The following is a 22,629-nucleotide window of genomic DNA, read 5'->3' on the forward strand; positions in this document are numbered from 1 at the left end:
GGCAGGGACAGAGAAGTTATATACATTGAGATGTAATCAAAACATTGGATCGCTGAGGCAGAGTTAAAGACTTTAGTTAGAGCGTTTGAGATGAGTTCCCAAGGGGCGGCCGTGGCGAAGATGGTAATGGCTCGGACTACGACCCTTAAGTCCAAAGTTCGATACCCGGCTCAGACACGGTTGAAGGGATTATGGAAGGGTGGTGAGGGTAGTGGTGAGGGTGGTGGTGGTGAGGGTGGTGATGGTGAGGGTGGTGGTGGTGGTGGTGAGGGTGGTGGTGGTGGTGAGTGAGGATGGTGGTGAGGGGGTGGAGGATGGTGGTGGTGAGGTGGTGATGGTGGTGAGGGTGGTGGTGGTGGTGAGGGTGGTGGTGGTGGTGAGGATGGTGGTGGTGGTGAGGGTGGTGGTGGTGGTGGTGAGGGTGGTATAACTCTGAATATAACCTCACAAGACACACGTTCGATCCCAGGGATGAGGAGGGTAAGGGGGTTAAGGTGATTTACTAAGCCCAGGATTGACCCTTATATTTCCCCTTATACCCTCACACCTCGCCCCCTCATACCACCCCTTTCTGTTTTTCTCTATATATCTGACCTTAACCTAACCCACAGCCCTGAACAAACCCTGAGCCACCCCCGCCCCTAATCACAGTAGACCACGAGGCAATGGTGATTAGCTAGACAAATGACTACCTTCCCTGCGATAGGTGAATAAAAGACACACACACACACACACACACACACACACAGACAGACACGCGCACATTCGTTAATTACTTACCTGTGTCACCTGTCGTTGGGGGGGGAGGTGTTGTTGAAGGATAATGATTAGTTGAGGTTGATGTGTGGTTAATTGATTGTGTTTTTTTTTTGGTGGGGGGGATGTGTGTGTATGAAGAAAGTCCGTTATATGGAGGTTCTGTTAGCTGTGAAACCTCAATAAAACGGACTATAACCATGAGATCGAGGTCCGTTATAAATGGTATTGTGTTTTGTATAAGTTGATGTAAGATGCACAATAGTGACGTTTTATTTACATATATAGGAAAGATGATATTAGCATTGGTTAGATTAGGTTAATATCGTCTTTCAATATATGTATAAAAGACCCAATTATCTATATCTCCCTCGTATATATATGTAAGGACTTATATATATATCTATTATAGGAGATAAATTTTTGTATAATACTGTCAGGAATGTTAAATAAGTTATAGCCTCATATATCGGCATGTTGGGTGTGTTTCGTGATATATATTGTGTGTGTATGTCGTGCAGGTCATGTGTGAGTCACCAGGAGTTCACCAGGGGTCTTGGTCATGAGTCAGCTGGGAGTTACAAGTTGATAGTCATTGCCTTGAGTCAGCCATGAGTCGTCAGGAAATCACCATTAAGTCACTAGGATGTCACCAATTCATGTTCCTGTCTCACAAGTCACCAGTAAGTCGTAGTCTTTTGTCACCAGTAGTTAGTCATAACCTTGAGTCACCAGTGTACGTCTTTGGCCTTGAGTCACCAGTAAGTCACCAGGAGACGGTGATAGCAGGTCCTCAGTGAAATATACGAGTATACATGACATAAGATTAGACATCCCAGATTATTTCACCTGAAGATTCATCACCCCTACCCTACCCTAAACCTACCCTACCCAACCCTTCCCTACCCTACCCTACCCTACCCTACCCTACCCTTCCCTACCATACCCTACCCTACCCTACCCTACCCTACCCTACCCTACCCTACCCTACCATACCCTACCCTACCCTACCCTAATCTTCAGGTGAAATAAGCTGCTGGTGTCTAATCTTCAGGTGAATTTAAGCAACAGAGAGAGCTATCGTAGGGAGGACAGCTGTATGTGTTGATGGTGAGGGGCTACTGACATACAACGCCATCTAGGAGCGAGGCGGTGGTACTAGAGTGCCTCGTAGGGCCAGTTGGACTACGAGGTTCAGTCAGTCTCTCTCTGGTGGCCGAAGAGGGTGGAAGCAGCGTCGCCCTCTCCTCTAACTCGAGTTCCATCTCTGAAAAAGTGTTAAATAATTTCTTTAAGTACATAAAGCGGATTTTTATTTACTTGTGATTTATAAAAGTGAATTACTTTTTTATTCGTATTTTAAACTTAATGAGAAATTAACTATAGCGAAAATGGACTTATAAAATATATTGACTTTTTTTTGAACGAATATTTTCATCTACCACGAATAGAATTATCGACTTGTGATGTTAAATTTGTAAGTAGAACATTAACCATCATTAACCTATGGTGTTTGTTAGTTGTTTTGAATGAAATATGATGTTTTGATTGGTTGGTTTTAGTTCTGATCGTTTTCTCGTATCACCTGAAGATAAGTCACCCTAGTGTTAACCTAACCTAACCAACTCTAACCTAACCAAACCTACGAAGCGTTAGGTTAGGTTAGCGTTCGGTTAGATTCGTCATCAAGTTACTCTACTCTAACACCGAACTTGCTGCGATTTCATTTTAATGGGAAAGTTTTGAGACAACCTGAAGATTAACCACCCTAACGTTACCTTGGGGGGTCAGGTTAAGTTAATTTAGCCTTAGGGAGATTAATGTTCAAGGTAAGATAAGGTGAGGGGCCCTAATCTTCAGCTGATCCTATAATATTTCATGAAATTTATGAACGGCAGAAATTTGTGTCTTAGTTTTTAACCCAACTAGTTATATGTATGTATCCTTGTACCTTCACTTACGAGAAATATTCAACTTACGATACTTTGAGAATTCTTATATCTTCAGTAACAAGAAATATTTAACTTACGATACTTTGAGAATTCTTATATATTTAGTAACGAGAAATATCCAACTTACGATACTTTGAGAATTCTTATATCTTCAGTAACAAGAAATATCCAACTTACGATACTTTGAGAATTCTTATATCTTCAGTAACGAGAAATATCCAACTTACGATACTTTGAGAATATTGAATAACCCCAAATTGCCTAATATGAAGCTAGACTTAATATACAGTAATATTCTACTACATACTATATCCTGTATCAACTCTGTAGGACCTAAATGACACTCTCCACGCGGGTGTATATGATATATGATATATTTACCCTAATAATATAACATACCTATGACAGCTTGTTGATGTGAATACTTTAGCTAAAATATTTCCCCCGTAATATTTTGCTGGGTTGTAAGTCTGATTTATTGCTGTTAGATGAGAAATATAATATCATTGTGGGTCTAATAATGTATATATTGTATGATTTATTTTATTTATTTTTTCACGCGGTTTTGAATGGGATTATAATTTGTTATTTTAGGTTGGGTTTGGGTCGTATTGTGGCGTGAGTGAGTGTAGTATTGTCGCCTTATGGTGTATGGTTTAACCCTTTGAGGACGATGGGTTAACCCTTTGAGAAAAACGATTTATTTAACCCCTTGAGGACGATAATTTAACCCTTTGAGTAGGAAGATTTAACCCTCTGAGGACGATGATTAAACCCTCTGAAGACGATGATTTAACCCTTGAGGACAATGATTTAACCCCCCAGGACTTGAAGGGTTAAATTAACCTGTTTCAAAACGGTGATTTAACCCTCTGAAGACGATGATTTAACCATTTGGGAACAATGATTTAACCCCCCAGGACTCGAAGGGTTAAATTAATTTGTTTCAGAACTTGAGATTAATTTTGTTAGTGAAATTAACCTAAACTAACCACACAGCTCCTCTTAACTCGTGGTTGGTGAGTCTGAGGAGCTTAACTACGACGCATAGTACAGTTACATGTCCGGAAGCAGGCGTGGTTAGAGCTATACACACACACACACGTCTGAATGAATAAAAATCACCTCAATCCAGCCTACCAGTTGTGGTTTATGAGTCGGTATCATCGGGTATGTATATATGTATGTGTGTGTGTGTGTGCATGTATGTATGTATGTAAGTATAGGGGGAAGGGGAGGGGGCGCAGGCCGGCAGAGCAGCGGTGGTGGTAGTGGTAGGAAGAGGAAAAAGAGAGGACAGTGTGTCTTGGACGTGGGTGGGAGGAGGACGCACCTCACGCCAGTTCTATCTGCTGCTGTCTTCACTCTCGCCTTCTACCCAACACCCGGAGGAAGGGCGGGAGACTCCTGGTGGTGGGTGTCGATACTTATTCTTTTTTTCTCTCTCTCAACAAAAAAAATCCCTTTCCTGGCAATAAATCCTGGACGTATTTTGTTTTGTGCATTATACCATGAGGGAGTTGGATTCACCTGTGAGTGATTGCAAGCTGTATTATTCTGTAGCCTTCAGAGTGGGGGAAAAAATAGTGGGTGGTTTCGGGTACAGGATTACGTACGTTTAAAAGGATAAACATTAGCCATTGGAGGATCACGTACGTTTTAAAAGGATCAAACTCATTGGTTTACACAGGATCACGTACGTTTTAAAAGGATCAAAATAATGCCATGGAGAATCACGTACGTTTAAAAGGACCAAACTTATGATAATTCTAGCAGAGGTAATTCACTCGGTGTATATTTTCCCTCAATTCAATGATAGAAAATTGGACAGTATTGCAACTGGATTTTAATCAACTCAAATACCTTTCTCTTTTGTTCTGATTGATGGATGTTTTACCTGGGCGAGGGATATGTGTTTCGGAGTGCGGGTTTAAAGTAGATAATAACTAATGCTCTGACGTTTATTTCTGGTTAAGGATTAAATAATTAAGGGAATAAATGAATTAATAGAACCAGTTGAAGATTAAACCCCCCAGTTTATTTCACGTTTTGCTTAGCCATCCTAAGGCTAACCTAACCTAACCTAACCTAAGGCTAACCTAACCTAACCTAAGGCTAACCTAACCTAAACTAACCTATAAATATAATAATAATGGTTGCCCTTCGTATAACGAGGGAGGCCGGCCCAAGGACCACCTAAGCATGAATTTATTTAAGCCTTTAAGGTGTAGAAGCTGTCGCCAACACAACAACCACACCCTGAGTTAACGAGTTGCATGACCCAGTGTCGAAGAATAGTCCGAGAAGACCGGACAACTTGCCAACTGTACTGGCAAACCATTACCCCGGAACACGATCTATAAATCGATTAACATCCAGGTTCCCAATTATTGCTGGGTAGACAGAGGTAAATGGCGCAAAGAAACTTGCCCATAGTTTCACCCTGCCCGGGTCTAACTATAAATAGGAGGTAGTGAGACCCATAAATAGTAGATAGCATGTGTCAATTACGTGTGTCGCTATTGGTTATATTTTTATCATCAATATTATAATTTCCGCATCACTGGGAGTTCATCAGCCACCTATTTCACCTATTTCACAGTAAACACTCACGCTACCACGGGGGTTATGTTGTTAAAATGTTTGATATTGCAACATTTTCAACATTTTCAGCCTTGCAATATCTCTTTCTGCCGCTGTATCGTTCGTCCAAGTTTTAAAATGTTGGTATTTGCAACATTTTCGACCTTGCAATATCTCTCTTTTTAGCTGTATTGCTCGTCCTAGCTTTAAAATGTTCAATATTACAACATTTACAACATGCAACAATCTCTCTCTCTCTCTCTCTCTCTCTCTCTCTCTCTCTCTCTCTCTCTCTCTCTCTCTCTCTCGCCCTAGTTTTATAATACTCGATATTGCAACATTTTCAACATTTTCAACATGCAATATCCCCCATTCTGTATCATTTAAAAGTCCATAAGTATTAAACTGCTATTTCTCCTACATGATACATACGCATTACAGCTACAGCACATCACGTATACATAAAATACAGAGGGTATGTATTGTTTATCGGTACACAGAATTCCTCGCCACTGTAAAACCCTGTGGTGGTAGAGGTGGTGTGTGTGGGTGTTGCTGTGGTGGGTTGAAGTGTTGAGCTGTGGCGACGATGTGTTACTGTGGTTGGTAGCTGTGGTAGTTGCTGTGGTGGTGGTGGTGGTGGTGGACAGAGTAATATACAAACAGATAAAATCAGCACTACAATGATCATTACCAAAGCTAACCACTCCCCTATCCTACCCCTCTAACCAACCTATCCATCTTCCTGATCATCCATCTATCCTCTATCCTTCCCTATCAATCCTTATCCATCTCTGATCCTCCAATACTTTCCCCTTATCCCTATCCTCCCCATCCTTCCTTATCCATCTTCATTCACTCCACGTCCTTCTCCATCCCCTATCCATTCTCCCATCTTCATCCACACCCATATCCTTCCACCTGATTTACCTGTGCACTAATTACTTATGGCATTACGTGTGGGTCAGTATTTATTTACAGAAAGACAGACAGACTGACAGATAGACAGACTGACAGATAGACAGACAGACAACATTCAATCAAGCAATCAAATACCGTCCATATATCTGAGGTTATTGAACTGTTTATACCAATACTCTTAAGGTTTTACATCTCTCTGGGGGGGTCTGTTTTTAATTCCATTCATTCATCACAGTCTCTACCTTCCCCCTGGTCATTCTACCTTCAACTTTACCCATTAATATTTCTCTTGTTATTCCCTCATCACTAATTTTATGACCAAAGTATCTAACATTTATTTTTCTGTACATTTCTCTTGAACTTTTGACAAACCTTAGTTATTTCTTCATTTGTTTCCTATCAGTGTATCTTATTCTTAACAGTCGTGTATACCACAACATTTCAAAGGCCTTTCCCCTAATTGAAGTTAATATTTCTTTTCATTAAGTCTTTGAGAGTATTAATGTTCCCTTAATGTATTACAAATCTATCCTTGTGTCCCCTTTTAGAGTTGAGAAAGAATCAAATTAAAAAGGATTGGATGAATATATTGCACACGCATACTCAGGTAAATGTATGCAAATTAGTTCAGGTGAGGTGATATTACATGCATACTATACATATTTAACTATTATTATTTTTTTGCTGAATTAGGTTAGGTTAGAAGTATTTTATAATAGATTAGGTTAATTTGATTAGGTTAAGTAAAGTTAAATCTATCTGGATTAAGATAAATTTCCTTAGATTAGGTTAACTACAGTTACATTAAATCAACGTAGATCCGGAATAGATTAAATTAAGCTAAAAATCGATTGGAATTAGATCCAACTCAGATCAGGTCACGGTCAGGCTTACACACATCCACATATCAGGTCACGGTCAGACTTACACACGTCCACATATCAGGTCAAGGTCAGGTTTACACACATCCACATATCAGGTCAAGGTCAGGTTTACACACATCCACATATCAGGTCAAGGTCAGGTTTACACACATCCACATATCAGGTCAGATCAAGGTCAGACTTACACACGTCCACATATCAGGTCAAGGTCAGGTTTACACACATCCACATATCAGGTCATATCAAGGTCAGACTTACACACGTCCACATACTTGATCCGGGGATTACCGAGTCCCTTGTTCTCGATGACACGGAAAGGGGGAAGTGCATTTTATTTCCACACTAACAGCCGAGGGACTCAACCCAACACAAGAACTATGAATACCTTAACTAATAAAATTTTCAAGAAATACGGTTGGCCAATATTGCATGTTGATCAGTGCAATGTTGCGTTTGATCTGTGGATTCTACCTGCTATTGATGGGGGAGGGAATTGTGGTGGTGGTGAGAGAGAGAGAGAGAGAGAGAGAGAGAGAGAGAGAGAGAGAGAGAGAGAGAGAGAGAGAGAGTAAACAGGAGCTTATACCGTCCATAAATAGGTAAATACCAGTCAATTTACCGTGACGGACAGGAGGTGTGTGCAGGTGACAGGTAGTGACAGAATCGATGACGGTCGAGGCCTCTTTTGTGACGCTGTGGGTGTGACGGGTGGTGTGGTGTGGTGTTAGGGTGTGAGGGCTGGCGGTGTGGTGTTAGGGTGTGACGCTGGTGGTGTGGTGTTAGGGTGTGACGATGGTGGTGTGGTGTTAGGGTGTGACGATGGTGGTGTGGTGTTAGGGTGTGACGAGATGGTGGCGTGGTGTTAGGGTGTGGCGATGGTGGTGTGGTTGTTAGGGTGTGACGCTGGTGGTGTAACAGGCTGGAAGTGTGACGAGCTGGGGATGTGACTGTCTGAGAGTGTGACGCTAAGAAGTGACGGGCTTGGAAATGGCGTCACGCTAGGCACATGACAGGTTATGACAATAATATAACAGGAAACGATAAAAGTGTGACGGGATAGAACAGGAACGAAATCAAGAATTGACAGAGATACAACTGATTTGTGACGGGGACGAGACGGGTTGTGACGGCATATGACGGGTTTTCTTCGAGTCTTCACCGTCACACTTTATCTAATACCCCGAAGGCTCGGTGACCTGATTCAGGAGAAGGCTGGCTCTCTCTCTCTCTCTCTCTCTCTCTCTCTCTCTCTCTCTCACGGTAGTAGAACCTCGCACACGTCTCTTAGTACTTGTAGAACGTATACAGGACCCATTAATTACCTGTAGCACCACTTACAGGTCACATAGGCACCAGGAACAACATATATATACAACACAGTTTACAATAACAAAGGAGATTAATCACTAGATCTTCAGAGATTAAATAGAGGTCGTGTTAGTTAATTCAGGATTAATTTTGATTATCCGGATTAAGTGCCGCCAAAGATTAGTTAATTTGAGGAAATAATTAAAGTTAATGAGCCGAGGTGGACAAATTGCTCTGTCTTATTTACATAAGTGGTCAAGGTTAGGGTAGGTTAGGTTAGGTTAAAGTTAAATATATTAAGTTAATTTAACCTTTTTACAGTTAAGTGTCACTGGGTTAGGACTGGGTGCTAATGTTAGTGTGTGGAGGCAGTGAGTGTGTTAGAGTGTGGAGGGAAACATTAAGTGTGTTAGAGTGTGTGGTGGGAAACATTAAGTGTGTTAGAGTGTGTGGTGGGAAACATTAAGTGTGTTAGAGTGTGTGGAGGGAAACATTAAGTGTGTTAGAGTGTGTGGAGGGAGACAGTAAGTGTGTTAGAGTGTGTGGAGGGAGACAGTAAGTGTGTTAGAGTGTGTGGAAACATTAAGTGTGTTAGAGTGTGTGGTGGGAAACATTAAGTGTTAGAGTCTGTGGTGGGAGCAGTAAGTGTGTTAGAGTGTGGAGGGAAACATTAAGTGTGTTAGAGTGTGTGGTGGGAAACATTAAGTGTGTTAGAGTGTATGGAGGGAGACAGTGTGTGTTAGGGTGTGTGGAGGTCGAGTGCGGTGGACCAGGGGTGTGCAGCCTCACTAAAAGCTATTACAGCAGTTAAGAATAAAAGTGAACCAGAGACCAGACAGACAGAGACAGACAGACAGAGAGACAGATGGACAGGGGAGAGAGAGAGACAGACAGACAGGGGAGAGAGACAGACAGAGACAGACAGACAGGGGAGAGAGAGACAGACAGAGAGACAGACAGACAGGGGGAGAGAGACAGACAGAGAGACAGACAGACAGGGGGAGAGAGACAGACAGAGAGACAGACAGACAGGGAAGAGACAGACAGAAGACAGGCAGACAGAGGGAGAGAGAAATAAAACCAGACAGATAGATAGATAGATAGATAGATAGATAGATAGAAGCACATAATTCCAAACAAACAAACAAAATCTAAACAACAAACAAACAAAAAACAAAACACAACGAACACAACGAACACCACGAACACCACACACACACATAAACAAAACAAGGAAAATGTTATTACCTAACGTAGATGCTGTGTACAGGTGGGTAATTGGGGGCAGTTTTATTAATAACTCCGGAGCGATTAATTAGTGGAAATACCTGTAGGGAGGTACCGTAAAAACTTACCTGTTCCCTCCTGAGTGATTGTCCTAAATTCGTGAAAATATAGGACTTTTCTTTTTATTCAAACTTTGATGTATTTTTCATATGAGTTTAACTTTATGCTGTTTAGGATGATAATGGTATTATTATTATTGCTGTTGTTGTTATTATTATTATTATTATTATTATTATTATTAGTAGTAGTAGTAGTAGTAGTAGTAGTATAGCACCGCCAGGTCGACATGTTGCAGCAACTATTGCTGCAGGTTCCAGAAAATCTGACAAAAAAAGTAGCTATAGCGCAGGAGGTGGGCGCCTCGAACTGGTTAACTACGTTACCGATAAGGGCAAATGGTTTCAGCCTTAACAAACAAGAATTTACATATGCCATTGCTCTAAGGTACGGTTGGCCAGTAGATGGTTTGCCCTCCCAATGCGTGTGTGGCTATTCCTATGATGGCGATCACGCCATGGTTTGCAAGAAGGGGGGCTTCATATGCATGAGGCATGACGAGGTAAGGGATCTCACAGCAAATATGTTGAAGGAAACCTGCCGGGACGTCATGGTAGAACCGACCCTCCTTCCACTGGATGGCGAGATCCTCCAACACAGGACTTCAAACACATCTAACGAAGCCCGTGTGGACGTCAGTGCTCGAGGATTCTGGACGCGGGGACAGCGAGCCTTCTTCGACATCAGGATTTTTGATCCCATGGCCGTTTGTCACCGTAACCTAGCTCTCGATGCTGCACATAGGAGGAACGAGAACGACAAGAGAAGGGCATATGGGGAGAGAATTCAAATGTCGATCAAGGCAGCTTCACTCCGCTAGTGTTCACAACCTCTGGTGGGATGGGCCCAAGCGCAAGATGTTTCTACGCCAGACTCGCGGAGCTGATCTCCGAACAGAAGCAGCAGCCCAGAAGTTATGTTACAGCCTGGATGAGATGTCGACTGTCCTTCTCTCTCCTTCGGTCGGCTTTGCTCTGCCTCAGGGGAACGAGAGCTTCTGCCCCTACTCCGTCAACTGCTGCAGATATCGACTATGAGGCTACAGTCACCGAATGCCGCATCGATCTGCGGCTCAACTAATTTAACACAGATAGGATAGTTGCTTATGTATTAGGATAGTTAATATTAAGGTAAATAAATGGTGGCGAAGGTGTGGCTATTGGGGGAGGCTGGAGGCCACGTTAAAAAAGTAGTAGTAGTAATAATATTGTTGTTATTGTTGTTGTTGTCAATATACAAACTTTGGTTCCTCCCTTATTGGCCGTCCGAAAGTAATAGCAGCATAATACTTTTTTTGGTCTCCATATTAAAACCAAAATATAAAAAACAGTTTATCAATACAACTACACTTTAACATAATTCACCGTAATGACCCGGGCAGCCATTGGGTTAAAATAAATGACATTGTATCATATTAAAATTGTTAATCGTGGTGGACTTAATTCCCTTCCAGTTTAAATAAATTCCCTCGTAGTTCAGGTGTAATTAGCAGTAGTATGGCGGCAAGGTTGTGTAATATTACGGAATAATTAATCTTAGCGAGTGGATTAATATTCGTTCATTTGAGAGGTTGTAATTTTAGCCCCAAGGTGAAATTTTTAACCCCAAGGTGAAATTTTTAACCCCAAGGTGAAATTTTTAACCCCAAGGTGAAATTTTTAACCCCAAGGTGAAATTTTTAACCCCAAGGTGAAATTTTTAGCCCCAAGGTGAAATTTTTAGCCCCAAGGTGAAATTTTTAACCCCAAGGTGAAATTTTTAACCCCAAGGTAAAATTTTAGCCCCAAGGTGAAATTTTTAACCCCAAGGTGAAATTTTTAACCCCAAGGTAAAATTTTAGCCCCAAGGTGAAAATTTTAGCCCCAAGGTGAAATTTTAACCCCAAGGTAAAATTTTTAACCCCCAAGGTGAAATTTTAACCCCCAAGGTGAAATTTTTAACCCCAAGGTGAAATTTTTAACCCCAACGTGAAATTTTTAACCCCAAGGTGAAATTTTAACCCCAAGGTGAAATTTTAGCCCCAAGGTGAAAATTTTAGCCCCAAGGTGAAATTTTAGCCCCAAGGTGAAATTTTAACCCCAAGGTGAAATTTTTAACCCCAAGGTGAAATTTTTAACCCCTAAGGTGAAATTTTTAACCCCAAGGTGAAATTCTAGCCCCAAGGTGAAATTCTTCTGAAATCTAAGGTGAAATTTAGCCCCAAGGTGAAATTCTTTAACCCCAAGGTGAAATTTTTAGCCCCAAGGTGAAATTTTTAGGCCCCAAGGTGAAAATTTTAGCCCCAAGGTTTTAACCCCAAGGTAAAATTTTAGCCCCAAGGTGAAATTTTTAACCCCAAGGTGAAATTTTTAACCCCAAGGTAAAATTTTAGCCCCAAGGTGAAAATTTTAGCCCCAAGGTGAAATTTTAACCCCAAGGTAAAATTTTTAACCCCCAAGGTGAAATTTTAACCCCCAAGGTGAAATTTTTAACCCCAAGGTGAAATTTTTAACCCCAACGTGTACTGATTCTATCTGCTTTTCTTTAACTACTGTTGTTGTCTTAATTGGTCATTAGATCGTGTGTTATCGTCTGTCTTGGGTAATTAGCTTGTGTCGTGTGGATGTAATTGCCCAGTAAATGTAGATCCGACTTATGATAGGAGTGCGTGACTATTGCTTGAACGAAACTATATGAAATTGTGTAGTTATTATACCGAGTTAAGATCCAATATTAATACTAAGGGTTTTTTATTTCACTATTTATCACTTCGATTTTTTTTTTCGTTTTATTTTCTATTGTTTTGTCGTTCTATACATACATACATACATACATACATACATACATACATACATACATACATACATACATACATACATACATCCATACAGTATTCCGACACACGTACATACACAAGAAATACCGCTTATAAGTGTTTTTTCCCTCTCTCTCTCTCTCTCTCTTTCTCTCTCTCTCTCTCTCTCTCTCTCTCTCTCTCTCTCCTGAGGCTAATATAAGATAATAGTACTTAACAGTGTGGTGCAGACTTAGCAGAATTTACATAAAGATATACCACCACCACTATCACCACCACCACCACTACCACCACTACCACCACTACTACCACCACCACCACTATCACCACTACTATCACCACCACATCTTGACAGGAAAATTACCTTAGTATTATGTACCTAAATTTTTTCCTTATTTTCTTTTATCTCGGCCAGGGAGGAAGATAATAGTCCCACACGCTTTCTTTGTCTTCTCTCTTTTTGAATTTTTTCCTCGGCAGCAGAAGGAGGGAGATGAGGAGGGGGGAGGAGGCTACTTACTTTCTCTGCTCGGGTTTCAGCATCAGTAAGAGAAGCCCCTCCTACCCCTCTCTTGTTGTTCACGTTTTTAGATTACGAAAAAAAAAAGTGGGGGAGGGGGTAGAGGGGGGAAGGTGGGGAGGGTTCTTGATATAAAAGGGAGAGAAAGATTCTTTTTTTTTGTGTATTTTAGTTTTACAAAAGAGAAATAGTGAGGGGGATCGCTACAGACGTTTGAACTGGTGAGGTGAAGTTTCTCCCGAGTACTCTAGAGGTCTCTGGGGGCGTGCGTGACCTCGCCTACAGTCAGAAGGGCCGCCCAATAGGCTGCCTCAGAGGCCCCATCACCCAGACCAGTTGCCATAAAGGCTCAAAGCAATCCAGCTGTGATAGCCCCATCATGGATAACATCACAACAGCAATGCTTGAGGATAGCGCCGTCAGATAAAGAGATGGCCAAGGACCTCCTCCTCCTCCCCCCCCCGACCATTGCAGCTATTCCCCAGCAGGAGCTCCGCCTCGAGTCTCATGTCCTGGATATTAAGACTGCTCCTCGCCTCGCCTCCCAGGTCCATGTTGAGTATGATTAGTCGACAGGTGTGAGCTACGTGACTCACCTGTAAAGACTCTACCTGATGCTCCACTATGTACAACGCAACCCAGACAACGGCATCACCGCCCCCCGCCTCTCTACATCTCAGTACCAGGAAGAGAGAGAACCTCATCTCCTCACGACTACCTGAAGTGAGTCGACGAGGGTAAAGCGGAATTACAAACAGGTGTTATGGCACTGAACTTGTGTATTCTCTCTTGACCAACAATCCTCTCGTCGTCCCCCCTGTCAAAATAAATCCAGGTGACAGAGAAGGAACCAACGCTACCAATTTAAAGGGGAATTTAAACCTCTATATTATCCCGGTATGTTTAGAGACGTCACTGACCTAACCTAACCCAACCTGACCTAAGCTGACCTGACCTAACCTAACAAGGGAATGGTAACTGCATCCTCGACATATATTTTTAAAGCTTATTATTTCATCACTAATCAGCTTACTAGTCGTTCGGTCAGTCTGATTTTGCTACCTAGTTAAGCTTCAGTAGCCATCAATTCTCAACATATCAATCAAAACAACAAAACAAAACAACAAAACAAATGACAATAGAAAACAACACGTAAACAGAAATAAACAAACACCTTTTTATCTCTTGTTTACATATTGTTCAGTCTACAAACACCACCATCTTTACTCTTTCTCTCTCCTTGTTTACTCTCCTAGCTGTGGTAACGACCGGGGTGAGGTTAGGTTAGGTTAGGTTACAAAAGGATCTTAAGTTGGTGAGGTTATTAAGGTTTAAATCTATCTCTCAGGAGCTTCAACATCCCTATTTACCTTCCTGAGACGTGAGAGGGGTAGTGAGAGGGGTAGTGAGAGGGAGAGAGAGAGAGAGTTATCTTGAAAAGTGAGAGAAAGTGTATATCTTTTCTAGAGAGAGAGAGAGAGAGAGAGAGAGAGTTATCTTGAGGAAGAGCTGTATCTTAAAGGAGTGAAATTAAGTTTTTTAAAGAAAGAAAAATACCATAATGCCTTGAGAGCGAGTCTGTGTTATCATGAGAGAGAGAGAGAGAGGGGGGGGGGGGGGGGGGGGGGGGGGGGGGGGGGGGGAGAGAGGTGCCCACGGGTTGAAGATGTGACCACCACAACAAGAGTGTCATCAAGGGTAGTAAACTGTGAGAGGGGGGTCGTAAATACACTCATGAGAGGGAGAATAGGGAAGGGGAGAGGGGACCACGTTGGAAAGGAAGGGAGAAGGAGAAAATGCCAGCAGAGTGGGGAAGAAAGAGGGACAGGAGAGAAGTAAGGAAGGAAGAAGGAAGAGGTAGCGTTTAATATCCAATCCAGCTTTTTCTCTCTCTCTCTCTCTCTCTCTCTCTCTCTCTCTCTCTCTTCGTGTATCTCTAATTTCTTTCTTTGTTTTTCATCTCTCTCTCTCTCTCTCTCTCTCTCTCTCTCTCTCTCTCTCTCTCTCTCTCTCCATAAAATGTTTGATTCGTCATTTCCACATGAATACAGACAAGAGTTGATTTGTGTATTTAATTGATATACGCTGTGTTAGGTGCGAGGGAATAATAAATATATGGAGGTGTAGTCATAGTTTATGTGTGTGCGTGTGCGTGTGTGTTTGTGTGTGTGTGTGTGTGTGTGCGTGTTAAGACAGAGTAGAAAAAATGGAAAATATGAATTAATGTTGAAAATGGGAAGACACAGACAGACAGGCAGACAGATAGACAGACAGATAGACAGGCAGGCAGACAGACAGACAGACAGACAGACAGACAGACAGAGACAGGACAGACAGATAGACAGGCAGACAGATAGACAGGCAGACAGACAGACAGACAGGCAGACAGAGAGACAGACAGACAGACAGACGTGTGAAGAGTCCCAAGTGATAATGTGTTTCAATGTGAAAGTGAGAGAATATGATGGGAAAGATAAAAGCCATTACGACACCTCGACCCCTATCTCACATATTAAAGCTAGCTCACTTAGTGTTGTTGGAAAGTCGTATTTGCGTCAAGTCGTGAGAGTCGTTTCACTAATGTTGGTGACAGACGAGGTACTGAATCTCTCTCTCTCTCTCTCTCTCTCTCTGTTATTCTCTTTCTCTATTTTTCTTTCTCTCCCTCCAGTTCTTTGTCTTTCTCTTCCCTCTTTCTCACTCTATATACCTTCAATTACCCCTTTAACTCTCTCTCTCTCTCTCTCTCTCTCTTTTCTCTCTCTCTCTCTCTCTCTCTCTCACACCTTCACCAGGTAGACACAATACACTTTCTTTAAGATTAGAGAAGAGAAAGTTTGAGAGAAAGTGTGAAGTTCAAGGAGTATTTGAAATCGATAAAGGAAACCCCCTCTCGACAACCTTTTATAAGAGTTATCTAGTGATGCTGGTAGTTGTGGTGGGGATTTGGTAGTTGTGGTGGTGGTGATGCTGGTAATTGTTGTGGTGGTTGTAGTTGTTGTGGTGGTGGTGATGCTTTGGTTGTGGTGGTGGTAGTTGTTGTGGTGGTGGTGGTGATGCTGTGTTGGTGGCGGTGTGTGTGTAGTTGTTGGTGGTGGTAGTGTGGTGGTGGTTGGTGATGCTGGTGTTGGGTGGTGGTGGTGTTGTTGTGGGTGGTGGTGGTGTGTTGGATGGTGGTATGTGGTGGTTGTGGTGGGGGGTGGTGGTGGTGATGGGGTGTTGTGTGGTGGGTGGGGGTGGTGGTGGTGATGCTGTGGTTGTGGTGGTAGTGTTGTGGGGGGTGGTTTGGGTGGTGGGATGGTGGTAGTGTGGTGGTGGTGGTAGTTGTGGTGGTGGTGATGCTGGTAGTTGTGGTGGTGTTGATGTGGTAGTTGTGGTGGTGGTAGTTGTTGTGGTGGTGGTGGGTGTGTGGTGGAGTGGTGGTGGTGGTGTGCTGGTAGTTGTGGTGGGGGTGTGGTGGAGTTGTGGTGGTGTTGATTGGTATGTGGTGGTGGTAGTTGGTGTTGGTGGTGGTGGTGGTGGTGATGCTGTTGTTGTGGTGGTGGTGGTGGTAGTTGTTGTGGTGGTTGGTGATGTGGTAGTTGTGGTGGTGGTATGGTGATAGTGGTGGTGGTGTTAGTAGTGATGATGATGATGATAAGAGGAATCACACTATACCCCATCCTCCCTCCTTCCCTCTCATTCTTCCCATGTCCATTCCTTTACCCCACCTCCTCTCCTTCCTTTCCTCCTCCCTCTATTTCTCTTCCGTCTCTTCCTCCTCCTCCTCCCCTAACTATCTCCACCTCCTTCACCTCCTCCTCCACCACCTTCCCCTGCCTCCTTCCTCTCCACCTTCCTCTCCCCCTCCTTCCTCCTCCCCCCCCTATCTCTCCACCTTCACCTCCTCCTCCACCACCTTCCCCTGTATCCTTCCTCTCCCCTTCCTCCCCCCCTTTTTCCCTCCTTCCTCCCTCCCCCGTCTCTACAGCCAAAAGTGTGTTGTGAAATTGTAGAGAATATCATAACATTTACCTCTGTCTTGTCCTGTAAAATATTCCCGTTTCCCTCTGCTGTCTGTCTGTACGTCTGTCTGTGACCTTTCTTGCTGAGTCTGCTGTTCTTTGAGGGTTTTTCATGCTATATTTTTTCTCCTTGCTCTTCTTGCATTCAGTTCTCAAGAGGTTTAGGAACACAAACTTATTTCATCTGATTAAGTGTAATGCTCATCTAATTTCAGCTGATTTATGCTAGTTTAATCTAATCGAATCTAACCTAACTTAATCTAATCTAACGTAAGCTAATCTAACCTAACACACACACACACACACACACACACACACACACACACACTTAAGGTGGTCTTGACTCATATATCACCCATCGATTGTATGACCTTGTTTGGCAGTGTGTGTTGAGAGAGAGAGAGAGAGAGAGAGAGAGAGACGTGTCACCTGAGTCCTTGCTCCTCGCTTTTATCTTCAGTGTTTTTAATCTGAATTTCCTCGACAGGAAATTTGATGAAGAACCTCCTCTAGTTTCTGAACTGATCATCACTTCCACTGAGCTCTTATCATTTTTCACTAAGGCTTTCCTCAGCCTTTTCATTCAGGACTTTCTATAAACACTTTTTCACTTTTAGGGCAGGTGGAAGGTTAGTTAATGGTGTAAAATGATCCACACAGCCCACACATGATCCACACAGCCCTCATATGATCCACATAGCCCACACATGACTCACAGAGTCCTCATAATCCACATAGCCCACACATGATTCACATAGCCCGCATGATCCACACAGCCCTCACATGATCGACGCAGCCCTCATGATCCACACAGCCCTCACATGATCCATACAGCCCACACATGATCCACACAACCTACACATGATACACACAGCCCTCACATGATCCACACAGCCCTCACATGATCGACGCAGCCTCCACATGATCCACACAGCCCTCACATGATCCACACAACCCATACATGCAGTCACAAAGCCCACGCATGATCCACACAGCCCTCACATGATCCATATAGCCCAGACATGACTCACACAGCCCTCACATGATCCACACTGCCCTCACATGAGTCCACATAGCTCACACATGATTCACACTGCCCTCATATGATCACACAACTCATACATGATCCATGCAGCCTCACATGATCCACACAGCCTCCTGATCCACACAACTCACAGCTCATCCACATCCCTCACATGATCCAGGCCTCACACAGTCCACACAGCTCACAGCAGATCCACACAGCCTCTACATGATCCACACAAACTCAGGCTCATCCACACAGCCCTCACATGATCCACACATCCTCACGCAGTCCACGCCCACACACAGCTGCCCTCACATGATCGACGCAGCCCTCATGATCCACACAGCCCTCACATGATCCACACAACCCATACATGAGTCCACAAAGCCCACGCATGATCCCCAGCCCTCACATGATCCATATAGCCCAGACATGACTCACACAGCCTCACATGATCCACACTGCCTCACATGATCCACATAGCTCACACATGATTCACACTGCCCTCCTTATGATCCACACAACCCATACATGATCCATGCAGCCCTCACATGATCCACACAGCCTCTACATGATCCACACAACTCACAGCTCATCCACACATCCCTCACATGATCCACACAGCCCTCACATGATCCACACAGCTCACAGCAGATCCACACAGCCTCTACATGATCCACACAACTCACAGCTCATCCACACAGCCCTCACATGATCACACATCCCTCACATGGTCCACACAGCCCACACGAGTCCACACAGCCCTCACATGATGCGCACAGCTCACAGCAGATCCACACATCCCTCATGATCCACACAGCCCCTACATGATCCACACAACTCACAGCTCATCCACACAGCCCTCACATGACCCACACAGCCCACATGATCCACAGCCCTCACATGGTCTACACAGCCCACACAATGATCCCAGGCCCTCACATGGTCTACACAGCCCTCACATGATCTACACAGCCCTCACATTATCCACATAGCTCACACATTATTCACACAGCCCTCATATAATCCACACAGCCCTCACATGATCCACACAGCCCTCACATGATCCACACAGCCCTCACATGATCCACACAGCCTTCACATGATCCACATAGCTCACACATATTCACACAGCCTCACATGATCTACAGCCCTCATGATCTACACAGCCCTCACATGATCCTCACAGCCCTCACATGATCCACAGCCCTCACATGATCCACATAGCTCACACATTATTCATACCCACCTCATATGATCCACACAGCCCTCATATGATCCACCCATACGTGATCCATGGAGCCCTCACACAATCCACACAGCCCTCACATGATCCACATAGCTCACACATTATTCACACAGCCTCACAGTCCACACAGCCCTCACGCAGTCCACACACAGCCCTCACCAGTTCCACACAACCCATACGTAGTCCACACAACTCACAGCTCATCACACAGCCCACATGATCCACAGAGCCCACACATGATCCACACAGCCTTCACATGATCATAGCCCACACATGATCACACAGCCCTCACATGATCCACACAGCCTCATGATCCACACAGCCCTCACATGATCCACAACCCACATGATCTACACAGCCCTCCACAGTCCACATAGCTCACACATTATTCACACAGCCCTCACATGATCCCACACAGCCTCACACTGATCCACACAGCCCTCATGATCCACACAGCCCTCACATGATCCTCAGCCCACACACTGAGTCTACACAGCCACACACGATCCCACAGCCTTCACACGGTCCGCATAGCCCACACATGATCCACACAGCCCTCACATGATCCACACAGCCCTCACATGATCCCCATAGCTCACACATTCACACAGCCCTCACATGATCCACACAGCCCTCCATGATCCACAGCCCTCACATGATCCCCAGCCCTCACATGATCCACACAGCCCACACACCAGTCTACACAGCCCACATGATCCACACAGCCTTCACATGATCCACATAGCCACACATGATCCACACAGCCCTCACATGATCCACAGCCTCACACAGTCCACAGCCCTCACATGATCCCAGCCCTCACATGATCCACACCACACACACTGATCTACACAGCCACCTGACTCACACAGCCCTCTTGATCCACACAGCCCACAGTTGATCCACACAACCCACACATGATCCACACAGCCGTCATGATCCACACAGCCCACACGTGATCCATGCAGCCACAGCTGATCCACACAGCCCATACATGATCCCAGCCCACACATGATCCACACAGCCCACATGATCACAGCCCACCATGATCCACACAGCCCACAGCTGATCCAATAGCCATACACGATCCACACAGCCCATACATGATCCACACACACAGCCACACATGATCCACACAGCCCACACATGATCCACACAGCCGACAGCTGATCCACACAGCCCATACATGATCCACACAGCCCACAGCTGATCCACACAGCCACTCGCAGTCCACACAGCCCACAGCTGATCCACACAGCCCATACATGATCCACACAGCCCTCACGCAGTCACACAGCCTCACATGATCCACACAGCCCATACATGATCCACACAGCCTGCAGCCTATCCACACAGCCCTCTCATGATCCACACAGCCACAGTTGATCCACACAACCCACAGCTGATCCACACAACCCACAGCTGATCACCACAGCCCACAGCTGATCCACACAGCCCCACAGTCCACAGCCCACAGCTGATCCACAGCCCACAGCCCATCCACACAGCCCCTCATGATCCACACAGCCCATAGCTGATCCACACAGCCAACAGCTGATCCACACAGCCCACAGCTGATCCCACAACCCTCTCGCAGTCCACAGCCCATAGCTGATCCACAGCCACAGCTGATCCACACAGCCATGCATGATCCACAGCCTACAGTCCACACAGCCCACAGCTGATCACACAGCCACAGCTGATCCACACAGCCCACAGCTGATCCACACAGCCCACAGCTGATCCACACAGCCCACAGCTGATCCACACAGCCCTTATTATGATAAGTTGAAAAGATATGTCACCGCCAGCCACCACACGATGACGGAGTAAGGGTGAGAGTTTAGGGTTATTTTAATGGTATTTTCACCCTTAAGAGTTAATGGCAATAATTGAGAGTAAATAAGGATTAGAGTTCCGGTTATTTTAATGTGATTTTCACCCTTAGAAATAACAAATTGAAGGAAAGTGACATAAGGTCGATGATTCTTTATTATTTTTATCATATATTCGTCCTTATGAGCAGTATGGGTGAAAGTCAGGGGCATGTGTGTGGTACTCCTGTTCTTATGGTCAGTATGTCACTATCTCTCCCCGAGGACGCATCATAAGGTCGAAGATCCACAGTTATTTGGCACTATCTTCTCCTTTATGGCTTTAGTATCCGTATCAACCATCGTAAAGTCGAAAATCCTAGTTTTTTTAGCACTATCTTCTATATTATGGCCATACCATCTCTCTCTCCCATAAGGTCGAAAATGCCACGTTGTTTATCACTATCTTAGCCCTTATTGATTAGAAGAAAAATTTGGTGTTTTTGGGTCGAAAATCCTTTGTTGCATATTACTGTCTTCCCTTTTATGACCTTAACTTCAATATCTGGGGTCGCTAGGTCGAAAATCCCATCTTGTATAACACTATCTTCATCCTTAAGTTCATAGTATCTATCTGGCGTCATTGGGTCGAAAATCCCACATTATGTAACACTCTGTATCATTGTCTTCCTCCTGACGGTGTTCAGACTGGATCACTTGGGGCCAAAATTCAATGGTGTTTAGCACTATCTTTATTCTTATGTTCATAGTTTTACAATCAAGCAGTAAGGTCGAAATTTCGCCTCTGTGCAGCAATATCTTCACCCCGGGTCCAAAATATTACACATCACAGTTGTAGATCACAAATTGTTCCACACTATCTTCCCCCTGACGGCCATAGCATCAAAATCTGGCACCATTAAGCTGAAAATCCTGAACGGTACAACACTATCCTCACCCTTATAGTCACAACAACAAAACACAACATCATAGGAGCGAAATTCCTATATCGTCAAGCACTTTCTTCACCCTTACGGTCATAGCATCAATATATGACGTCACAGGGCGGAAAAATCTAGAGAGTAGCACTATCTTCTCCCTTATTATCATAGCAGCCAATATGACGGTCACAAGGCTGAAAATCCCCCGTGTTAGGGTGGGCAAGTCACCCTTATGTCCCGCCTCTCTGACTCCTGTAATCCACACTGGGAGAGGCTGGCAAGGCCTGAATAGGTATTGGATGTGATTGTGGATAGATGGATAAGGAGGATAGATGGGTGAGGGAGAGGGAGATGGATGAGGAGAGGATAGATGGGTGAGGGAGAGGGATAGATGGATGAGGGAGAGGGATAGATGGGTGAGGGAGAGAGGGATAGATGGATGAGGAGAGGGATAGATGGGTGAGGGGAGGATAGATGGATGAGGAGAGGGGATAGATGGATGAGGAGGATAGATGGGTGGGGGAGGGATAGA

At 44.2% G+C, this 22,629-nt stretch overlaps 1 long non-coding RNA gene across 2 annotated transcripts in view; it reads left to right on the forward strand.

The window, feature by feature from the left end:
* Positions 1 to 1,978: 1,978 nt before the first annotated feature.
* The window catches only part of LOC121862187, a 42,114-nt gene continuing 21,463 nt past the window's right edge, over positions 1,979 to 22,629 (forward strand). The window contains exon 1 of one of the 2 annotated variants that reach the window (XR_006088185.1): positions 1,979 to 2,233. This is a non-coding gene — a long non-coding RNA (uncharacterized LOC121862187). Of the gene's footprint in view, positions 2,234 to 4,035; positions 4,122 to 22,629 lie in introns of those variants that run through there. The other variant, XR_006088186.1, reaches the window with a different exon arrangement.

Source organism: Homarus americanus, unplaced genomic scaffold, assembly GCF_018991925.1.
Source record: "Homarus americanus isolate GMGI-L3 unplaced genomic scaffold, GMGI_Hamer_2.0 scaffold25013, whole genome shotgun sequence".
Lineage (NCBI taxonomy): Eukaryota > Metazoa > Arthropoda > Malacostraca > Decapoda > Nephropidae > Homarus > Homarus americanus.